General features: G+C 35.7%; 2 non-coding genes across 2 annotated transcripts; both read left to right on the forward strand.

Moving 5' to 3' along the window:
* The first annotated feature begins 5,610 nt into the window (after positions 1-5,610).
* Positions 5,611-5,702, forward strand: TRNAI-UAU (transfer RNA isoleucine (anticodon UAU)). Its single transcript is given in 2 exon segments — positions 5,611-5,648; positions 5,667-5,702. It is a non-coding gene; the product is annotated as a tRNA-Ile (tRNA).
* Positions 5,703-11,173: 5,471 nt separating this feature from the next.
* Positions 11,174-11,265, forward strand: TRNAI-UAU (transfer RNA isoleucine (anticodon UAU)). Its single transcript is given in 2 exon segments — positions 11,174-11,211; positions 11,230-11,265. It is a non-coding gene; the product is annotated as a tRNA-Ile (tRNA).
* Positions 11,266-11,481: the final 216 nt, after the last annotated feature.

An 11,481-nucleotide genomic window follows, 5' to 3' on the forward strand; every position in this document is an offset into this window, starting at 1 on the left:
GTCCGTACTTGTTAATTTTTTTAAGATCAATTTTCACAAAAAATAATGAAACTAGTTATGAGTAAGATCGAGTTGGGCTGTGTAACTTATCATTTCATAAAAAGGGAAGAGTTTTTTACCAATTTCCATCGAAACATCCTGCACATTTTGCACTTTTCGTTTTTATGTGATATTTTGTCTTTCAGGTACATGAAGAAAAGACAATTTTTTTAGTTTTCCATCGAAAAAAAATTTAAAATTTTTTTTTAAGAAGCTACATGAAAAACTTTTGGTACATGGATTGAGAAAACATTCCCTTTCTCAAATCTGTTCGAGATACTAATTTCGGTTATTGCGCGCAAAAGTTATGGCGCGCCATAACTTCCGCCATGGCGGTTTCAATTCATATAATAAGAAAAAATCTTAAAATAACGCTACTCATTATATTGAGAAACAGTGTTAACTAATGGCTTCCTACGTACTATATGATTACTGAGGTGCCATAACTTTAGTAAAAAAACTGTAAATTTCGCGGAAAATCAGAAAGAATAAAAAAAGTTTAGTTTGCAACTTGTTTTAATAAAATTCAACCTGTTCATGCATCTTTAAAATATTTAAAAAATATGAGCGTAATTTAAATATCGCGAAGATCCAAATGGAACCAAAATTGTTCAAATCTGTTTAGCGGTTCGCATATTATAGCAAAAACAAAAACCGTATTGGGCAAATTTAAAAAAAGAAAAAATATATTTTCCAATGTAGTTTTTGAGTTAGTTGACGAAAATATAGGAAAAATATGTCGGAGTTCTTCATCTATTTTGGGTAAAATTCACGCAAAAACGCACATTTGTTATTGTAATCACTTCAGAATGCATGCTTACACCTTCCGGAAAATATGGAAAACTTTCATATAAATGTTGGGTTCCTTTAAATGGGGAATAATTTGGAAGGAAAACTGTATCAGGTAATATACATTTTGAAATGCGTGAAAATCGCGAAATCCTTAAAATCGTTTATGCGCATGCGTTTTCCAAATACAACAAATTGTTGACTTTTCATTTATATACCTTTAACAAGATTTACTTTGGCGGCTGCGATGTAGCATCGTCTACTGTTTAGTGTGCAAAACACTGTATCTTCTTCTTTATTTGCCGATCCGTATTCGGATTTTGGCGATCATACAATTACAAATTGAATATTTTAGATGTATATTTAATATCTATTGTGTAAATTTATTCTGCAATGGTGAGTTCTCTATTCCTCGCAGCATTTATAAGGTTGTTCTCATCTGGCGTATTTGTCCAATCTAGAATATTTTTTATCCATGACATTTCTCTTCTTCCTCTTGGCCTTTTTCCCTCAATTTGGCATTTTATTATGTTCTGGATGATTGAGTATTTTTCGTTTCTCATTATGTGTCCGAAATAAGATGTTTTCCTGTTTTTTATGGTGGCAAGCAGCTGTCGTTCTGTGTGCATTCTTCGTAGCACATCTTCATTTGGTACACGCTCTGTCCATGGAATTTTTAGAGTTCTGCGATAAATCCATATTTCAAACGCGTTCAATTTATTTTCGTCCGTTGATTTTAATGTCCATGTTTCGGCAGCATAAAGTAAAGTGGACCATATGTAGCATTTAATAAGTCGCATCTTCGTTGCAATGTTGATGTCATGACTTGTTAATGTTTTATAATATTTGAATAAAGTTTGTCTGGCTACTTCAATTCGGCACATTATTTCCTTTGACGCATCCCATTGGTCATTTATGAGGACCCCGAGGTATTTAAAGTTCCTTACCCGTTCTATTTCATCATTTTTTATTATGAGCGATGTGCTGTTTTGGTTATTTCTCCTACTTATTACCATATATTTCGTCTTCTTAATATTTATTTTTAGACCGTAAAATTCGCTTTTTTCATTGAGTAAGGTAACTAGTCTCTGTAGGCCATGTAGGCTACTGGCAATTAATGTTGTGTCGTCAGCGTATCGTATATTATTTATTACTTCAGAGTAGTTTAGCCTTACACCAATTTGTTCGTTTTCTACTGCTTCTTGAAATATTTTATTGGAATATATGTTGAATAATAATGGTGAAAGGATGCATCCTTGTCTAACGCCTTTGGATATTAATACAGTGTCACTAAGTTCTCCATCGACTTGAATATTTGCAGTTTGCTGCCAATAAAGGTTTTTTATGCATCTTATTTCCTTTTCTGCTATACCGGTATCAATCAAAATTTCCATCAATTTTTCATGCCTGACCGTGTCGAAGGCTTTTTCGTAGTCGACGAAACATAAGAAAATATCTTTTTGGACATCTCTGCATTTTTGGATAAGGACTTGAATACTTAACAGTGCTTCTCGCGTTCCCATGCCTTCTTTAAAGCCGAATTGTGTCTTCCCCATATATGCCTCACACTTGGGGTATATTCTTTTGTGTAGTATTTTAATGAATATTTTTAGGACATGGCACATTAGACTAATGAGTCTGTAATCACCGCATGTTCGGGCATTTGCTTTTTTTGTTATAGCTATAAACGTGGACTTTAGCCAGTCATTTGGATATTGTCCTGTGTCATAAATATGATTGCAGAGTTTCAACAGTAGCTGAATGTTGTTATCTTCGATTAATTGCAGAATTTCAGCATGTACTTCATCAGTGCCGGCGGCTTTTTTATCTTTCATTGATTGGATTGTCGATTTAATTTCGTCTTCGGTGATCGGGTTTCCTGTCATGTCCGATTCGGTGATACTGTTATTTTCTGGTCTTTCGTCATCAGTAAATGTCGTTTTAATATATTTGTACCAAACACACTTTCTTTCTTCTGTCTCGAAAATAGCTTTTTTGTTTTCATCTATGAGTAGAGCGGGATGAGTTTTCCGGTATATTCCGGATGCTTCTTTTAATTTTTTGTGTAAGTTGAAGTCGTCATGTAATCTCTGTAACTTTTCAATTTCTTCGCATTGTTTGTTTAACTGGGCGTTCTTTGCAGCTCTTGTGGCGTTTTTAATTTCTTGGTTTATTTCCCAATAAGTTTCGTAGTTGCTGTTTTTGTATATTTTTCGTTTTTCGCGGAGTTCTAGAATCTCTGCTGTGATCCAGGATTCTTCCTTTTGGTTTGCTTTTGTTCCTAGGATATTTGTGGTTGTTTTAAAAATTGTTTTCATTTTGTCCCACAAATCTTCAGTGTATTCTCTGTTGACACTGTTAAGTTCGGTGTTCATATATTCTTTTACCCTTTGTTTTATTGATGGATCCTTCAGTTTTTCTACATCAGGTTTGCTTTTTTGGTTCTTTTTTCTCGGCATTCCCAACTTTATGCGAATTTTACACACTGTATAATGCCTATAATTTGCACAAAGTGCATACACTTTTTATGCGCATCCGATTTCGCTATCAGCCGTGAATGCCTTAACCGAGCACACGTTATAATGCAAGTTTTATCTTGTGGTTTCGCAGTAGATATAAATCTTTTTAAGCAGAATTGCTTGGATACTGCAACATTATTAATAAACACGTATCCGTGGTATTACATGCCCACATCAATTCATGAAGTACTCATCCATGGTTTTCTCATTATTGAGTGGACACCACTGCCCATCGGTCACCTTTCCGAAGAAGCTCAGGAGTCCAGGAATAAGGATACTAAGAAATATCGGGAAAACTTTTCTCGAAAATATTCTAGAATAAACACAATGACAGATATAATGAATTGGTTACTTGTATCCTCAGATTCTCTCATTTCAAGTCTGCGTTCAAACCCTCCAAAAAGAAACAAAAAGCTATCCTCAGCTGCTATTAAATTATTATCTACTAACGTCATTGGGAATGCTGAGGTAGTACCTGTAAACCCCAATATAGATTCTGGATCATCAGACGAGTACGAGTCTGACAGCGAATAGTATTGACTTATTGTGTGTATTTTAATAGTAAACGAAGCAATTACATATATATCATGTATGTATATAAAATGGTCCTTTTCACCCTATTTATAATCATCATATTAATTTAAACTTTTTTAAATGATCAAAAATAATATGAAAAAATATTTGAAAATTTGGTTGTAAAATTAAAAAAAAAATGTTTTCTTACAAATTTCATTTCATTGATGACTCATAATTAAATTTAGCGGGAGAAATTTTTGTCTTTGACACCATTCTGCTATACTCATGTTTTGTATGACAATTTGGCCAAAACTTTGATGAAGTACGACATTAACCCTAAAATGTTTTTCTAATTTTCATATTTCTGGAGCAAAGGTAAGATATAGAGTTTTGGTGTATTCTAGGACCTATACTAAAAAATGATGGCGAACAAATTTGTAGAATATTTTCATCTGATAAGATCACATTTTATAGGAGGAGGGACCAAAATGACCCCTTAAGAGTTAAATGATATGAAAAATGAAACCAGCGAGGCGAAAAACATAAAAACCCAAGGTTTGGCCGAGATCCATCCATTTTTAGAGTTTTGGCCAGGTTTTTTTTCGAAAATCGAACACTGTGCATTGTAAAAAAATTGCTGGTGCGTCTTTTTTGAACACCTGTTTCTATATGAAGGAGTTGCCAGATCGAAACAAAATTTAACATGTGTTCATAACAGAGATGGAAGTTTCCAAAACACTTAACTTTTTTCTGTCTATACCGGGCTTTTTGTGCTAGGCTAAGAAGTTTCCGAACTGCCCTCGTATTGTACTTGTGATTCTTTTTATTTTTCGTAAGAAAGTTCATGGTTCCTGAGATAATGATCCCAAAATTATTTAGTTAACTACGTTTTCTTATTTTCTTCAACTTCATTAACTTCCTTAAAAATTTAATTTTTTTCTTTATAAGTTTCTAAATTTCCATACATATGTATATAATTTCCAATTGGGTCATATCATTTCAAAACATGGCAGATAAACAACCATATGAATGAAAAAAGACACAAACACACCCACGGTTGGTGCACATTTATCTGCCGGTGATTTGCCGGTATTGACAAGCAACAACAGATAAACCAATACCCAGTGAAATTTTTGATTGTCATTCAAAGTGTTTGTCAAAAATAACAACACTTAACTAACAACCGAAGCAATAAAAAGCTCTCATGTGATTACAAATAAAAAAACAAAAACTACAACAACAATAAAAGCACAACAAAGCTTCTTCTTGTGTGTTCGAATAACACAAAAAAATATAAAGTGATGATGATTCATAATAATCGTCGCATGAGTAGCACATATTTGACGGTCTACTAGGTATTTGTTGTTGTTTTTATTGGGTTTATGATGTGGTATTAACCCCTCTCACCAATCAACCATCTACCATCTAAACCGCAAAATGTTATGAAGCCATGCTAAGTCATATTAATTAGGCTGATAATTTTTTTGAAATTTAACCATTTGAAATTTCGAATTGTTTCGAGAATTGGCCATTTTTGGTTTCTCTTTGTCTGTGCTTGCTTTGTTTGCAATTGGAAAAAGTTCGGAATTTCGCCACACATGTTTTTCTTTCTTCTGTCTAAAAATAGCCACACATTGTTGTTTTCTATTTGTTGGTTTTGTTGGTTTTGTAGCGACTATTGTTATTGTTGTTGTTGCGTACTAAACGTTGTATTTTTGTGTGCGATTATGAAACGCTGCAGACAAGCGCTCCAGTGGCGCAATTGGTTAGCGCACGGTACTTATAATCAGTAACTTGTGAGCAATGCCGGGGTTGTGAGTTCGAGCCTCACCTGGAGCAGTGAGTTTTTTGTGGGCGAAAAAATTTGGTGAACATTTCAAAATGCAAATAGGGATGGAAGGATGAGACATAGGGAAAATGGTAGGGGGGAGGTGTTGTTTGATGGTGTGGTAGAGGGGGGTTAATAGTACAATTACAAATAGAAGGGAAGCGCATAATTCGGGGTTTATGATCTATGGACTTAGATTGTAAATTCAAGTAGGGATTATTCCGGAATTTTCTAGAAACTTCGAGAAAGTTCTAGAAGTTTCATTAAATTGATTATTTGAAACAAAAAAAATCCCATACTATTGGTTGTCTTGGGTTTCGAACCCACAGACTACATAATGCCAGTGTAATACCCTACCCTTTGAGCTAAGAAAGAATATGTTGTTATTCAGCTAATGAATAGCTATGAAGTTCTGACCACACCACTAAGCAACGAATATTGTGGTTGTTTTGAAATCGTTTACAATTTTAAACTATAATACATATTTATGTAAAATTACGAATTTCGTTGTTAATCATTGCCTTTGTAATTTCTTTGAGGGCATAATGCAAAACCAAAGGTCTTCCCGTTGCTAAGTACATATGTACCTATAATGATTGAATCACATCACGAAAAGGCAGCAAATTTTGGATTGATTCGAAATTCAAGAATTCATTGACGGTCGTTTTACTTGTAATTTTCTATGAACAGGGACGTTACATACTGGTCGAAATCACTGCTATGTCATGGTCATTCTAATTTTTTACGAATTAATTAATTAATTCCGAATAACTAACATTTGGCTGCAACTTTTTGCTGATAAATAAATGTATGGAAAATGTAGCTCAAATTCTCTCTGCAATTCGATTAAAAGCAAAATTCTTCAATTTCAGCTTTATTTGCGCTCATGCTCCCACTGAAGACAAGGACGAACAGACCAAAGATACATACATTTTACGAACGCTTAGAAGAAACTTATGACTGTTGCCCTGTCCATGATTTTAATGCCAAAATTGGAAAGGAGAATAAATTTGGCCCAACAGTCGGGAAATTCAGTCTCCACAGTGAAACATCTGACAATGGCATGTGGCTGATAGACTTTGCAGCTGCAAGAAACATGGCAGTTAGCAGTACCAGATTTAAGCATCTCGATATTCATAAGGGCACCTGACTGTCGCCAGATCAAGGAACAAGAAATTAAATTGGTCACGTCCTGATAGATAGCGTGTTGGATGTACGATCGTTCCGAGGTGCAAACATAGACTCGGACCACCTTGTTGCAGCAAAGGTACGTACCCGCTTAAACGTAGCAAACAAAGTACGAACAGACCCAACACGAAAGTTAGACTTCGGTAAGCTGCAATCACAACAGATAGCCACAGCATATTCCACTCAACTAGCCCAATTGCTTAATCATTCCGATAACATATCAGCGCAATGGCAAAGCATTGCCCACTTCATGCAAGCAGCCGCAAAATCAGTACTTGGATACCAGAGACCTCCACCAAGGAATCCATGGTATGACCAGGAGTGTCGTGCTGCTACCGAAGAGAAAAATGCGGCATATGTGGCTACTTTACAATCAGTAGCAACGCGTAGCGCACGAGAGAGGTATTGGGAGAAAAGGAGAGATGAGAAACGTCTTTTCCGCAGGAAAAAGAGAGAGATGAAAAAGCGGGAGTGCGAACAAATCGAGAATGACAGGAGACAGAATGAAGTGCGAAAATTCTACCAAAGAGTGAAACATCAGACTGATGGCTCCACCAGATATTTACCCTGCGGCAAATCCTGGAGAAGACCCAAGAGATGCAGATCGACAACTACCACCGTTTTGTCGATTATAAAGCAGCCTTCGACAGTCCGCTATGTTCAAAGGTATTTCATGCAATGTCTGAATTTGGCATCCCCGCAAAGCTCATCCGGATTTGTAAAATGACTCTAACTGACACAAGATCTTCAGTTAAAATAGGAAAAAACCTATCCGAAGAGTTTTATACCAACAGAGGTTTTATGCAAGGAGACAGCCTTTCATGTGATCTTTTCAACATCCTGCCAGAAAAGTTTATACTAGAAATAGCCACATGTTACTTACTTATGCTGATGATATAGACATCATGGGACGATCAGTGAAAGAAGTAACCGATACCTTTATTGTAGAGTATTACATATATCAAGTACCTACTGTCTATTCTATTATATGCAACACCCACTGTATTATCACTGTTTAGTACACTCTCACTTACTCTCCTATTCTCTTTTACTCTTTGTTTATGAACTGCACTCAAACACAACTGGTTTGTATAACAGTTGCTGTTATTGAATATCGTTCTCATTTGTAAACAAAAAGTAAAGAATTATTATAACTTGGACTTTGACCACAACAGTTGTGTTTCTATTAATCTTGTCTATTTGAAAGACATTACATTTATGAAGGTCGAAGGAGAATCTGCTAAAGTGGGTCTGGCGGTAAACGGCGAGAAGACCAAACTGATGGTGTCGACGCGCAATGCGTCCATTGAGATCGGACCAACTGTTGAAGTTGGTTCCTATAATTTTGGGGTAGTAAAAGACTTCGTATACCACGGCACCGCCGTAAACACAACAAACGACATCAGTTGTAAAATAAAAAGAAGAATTGTATTGGCCAACAGATGCTACTTTGGTTTAAGTAAGCACTTCAAAAACAAAACCACAACTCGTCAAACAAAAATAACGCTTTACAAAACACTGATACTACCCGTGCTGATGTATGGTTCCGAAGCCTGGGTACTTGCGCAAGCAGATAAGGCAGTGCTTGGCGTGTTTGAGAGAAAAATTCTTCGAAAGATCTACGGACCGATCTGCGTTGACGGCGAATATCGACGTCGTATGAACCACGAGCTGTATCTGCTTTACAACGACATCAATATAGTTAAACGTATCGAGTTGCAGCGATTGCTTTGGCTAAGCCATATAATAAGAATGAGCGATGATCGCTAAAAAGGCGTATAAATTCGAGCCACATGGCGGTGCACGCAGAATTGGCAGGCCAAAGAATAGATGGGCAAACAAGTGGATGAAGAGATGACAAGGCGCGGTATTCCAAAAAGTGAAGCACGAAACAGAGAGAATTGGAGATCTTTTCTTTGTTCGGTCTATGGAACAAATGTTCTGTAATGGGCCAGCTAAGTAAGTATATCAAAACGTAGACCCTTTGTTAAAATTTTTATTGGAGAAGATACGATAACCTGCAATGTCAAAATTAAGCTTATTTGGTCTGAAAATGTGGACAAAATCCTCAAAATTCCGAATATTGGGTGGTGCCGTTACATGGGGAATTTTTCGTGGAGAATGTTTGTGTCTACTGGGAACCCCAAATACCAAATTACACCGAATTTTGTCGGAAAATGTAGATTAAATCTCCCAATATACTGAAAATCGGGAGGTACCTAAAAAGGGGCCTATATCCAAACGTGAACTTATGGGCACCATGTTTTTGTGGAAAAGTTAAGTGACCACTAGGAACCCTTAGCACCAAATTATAACTAATTTGAAAGGATAGTGTGGTATAAATCCTCAAAATACCGAAAGTAGGGAGGTACACTTATATGGGGGTTATACCAAAATATTATCCGATGTTGTTCATAATTAGTCCATTATTACCCGCGGACACAGACTGAGTTTATACAAAATTTCAGAAACATAGGTACCTTCACACGGTGCTCTTGAAACAATTTTAAATGGAAGGTGCTTACACCTTGAAAGTTTTTGCGGATTCTGAAACCACAATGTTCATAGATGAGAAAAATCAAAAAACCAAAAAAATCGCCGGAGCGCTCTATAAATAAATCGCGATTTAAGTTGACATTTTTAGGGGTTGTTTATGTTTTCATGATTTTGCTTAGAAACCCCAAGTCCTATCAAAATGGGACTAAAGAAAATATTGTAGCTATGAAAATTGTCTACAAGATCGACCTTTGTGGTATTTTCGTAGTTTTTACCACTTTGGAGATATAGAAGTTCAAATTGGGACAATGCACTGACGGTATCGCCCCCTTATAAAACAATGTCATGAAGGGTGCGCCAGAACTAACTTTTGATAAAAACCGCTTACACAGGGAAAGTTTTTGTGAATTCTGAAACAGCAGTGTTCATAGATGAGAAAAATCGAAAAACAAGAAAAAATCGCTGTAGGGATTTGTAAATAAATCGCGGTCAAAATTCAAATTTTTAGGTTTTTTTAGGTTTTCACGATTTTGCTTGGAAACCGCAAGTCCAATCGAAATGGAGCTAAAGAAAATGTTGTAGCTGTGAAAATTCTCTAGAGGATTGAAGTTTATCATTTGTTCCCAGCCTGTACCATTTTTGAGATAAAGAAGCTCAGTTTACATTTTTAGGTTTTTTTGTTAGGGTTTCGCGATTTTGCTTGAATACGGTAAGTCTTATCGATATGGGACCTGAGAAAATCTTAAAGCTGTGAAAAATTTCTACAAGATTGGCTTAAGTAACTTATCCTAAGTTGTAACATTTTTTTAGATATATAAGTTTAAGTTGGGAATTTGCAGTCATGACATAGTTTTATAAGGGGGCGATACAGAATTGAATTGAATTTGAAGTGTCCCGATTTGAACTTATATATCTCAAAAACGGTAAAGCCGACGAGAATACCATGAAGGCCAATCTTGTAGAGAATTTTCATAGCTACAACATTTTCTTCAATCCCATTTTGATAGGACTTGCGGTTTCTAAGCAAAATCGTGAAAACCTAAACAACCCCTAAAAATGTCAATTTAAATCGCGATTTCTTTAAAAAGCGCTCCGGCGATTTTTTTTGTTTTTTGATTTTTCTCATCTATGAACATTGTGGTTTCAGAATCCACAAAAACATCCGAGGTGTAAGCACCTTCCATTTAAAATTGTTTCAAGAGCACCGTGTTCATTCATTTGCAAGTTATTAATTTCGTGCCGCTAGCGCAATGATTTCGACCATTGATGGGAGAAGTGAAAATTAGGTTAATTCATATACGGCGCCCAAAACATTTTTTTATTAGTAAAGGTAAATTAACTCTTTCCCAATGTCATAATCTTTTTCGTCTTTTCAATAAGCATATTCAATCCGAGGGCTTATAAAATTTCCGACTTTAATTTTTAGCTGCAGCTGCATCAAAGGCTTGACTTATTTCAACCTAAACCTTTCACGAAAAAATGGTTTATGTAAACCAAACTTCCTACGAACACTCTGAAATCCGTGTGAAGAAGTAGACTTCTTTCAAATTTATGTACTTCGGGTGTATTTTATCGGTGATGACCATACATCAAACTTCTCTATACTTTCCGCAATCTTTTATATAGGTCTAATGAATAATAAAAATATTTTTAATTATTTTAAAATTATGTTTGCTAAAGAGAATACTGAAATTAGCAAATTTTTACAATCCGTTTTGAATCATAATTCCTTATCACCAGCGCATAACTCTTGAACGCCCCTTATTTCAAATTAATTTCAATGATTACGAAACACAGCGCTCCAGTGGCGCAATTGGTTAGCGCACGGTACTTATAATCAGTAACTTGTGAGCAATGCCGGGGTTGTGAGTTCGAGCCTCACCTGGAGCAGTGAATTTTTTGGACATAGAGAGTACTAACACATCCATAGTTATTTTTTATTGGTGGTTGTAATTTTATAGCAAAACTGAAATTCGGAAATCCAGTTAATAGACGAGCTAATGGTCGTCTTTATAGACGAGCCAAAGGTCATCTTTATAGACGAGCTGAAGGTCGTCTTTATAAACGAGCCAAAGGTCATCTTTATAGACGAGCTGAAGGTCGTCT

Source organism: Musca autumnalis, unplaced genomic scaffold, assembly GCF_047663935.1.
Source record: "Musca autumnalis isolate F117 unplaced genomic scaffold, ASM4766393v1 scaffold_3, whole genome shotgun sequence".
Lineage (NCBI taxonomy): Eukaryota > Metazoa > Arthropoda > Insecta > Diptera > Muscidae > Musca > Musca autumnalis.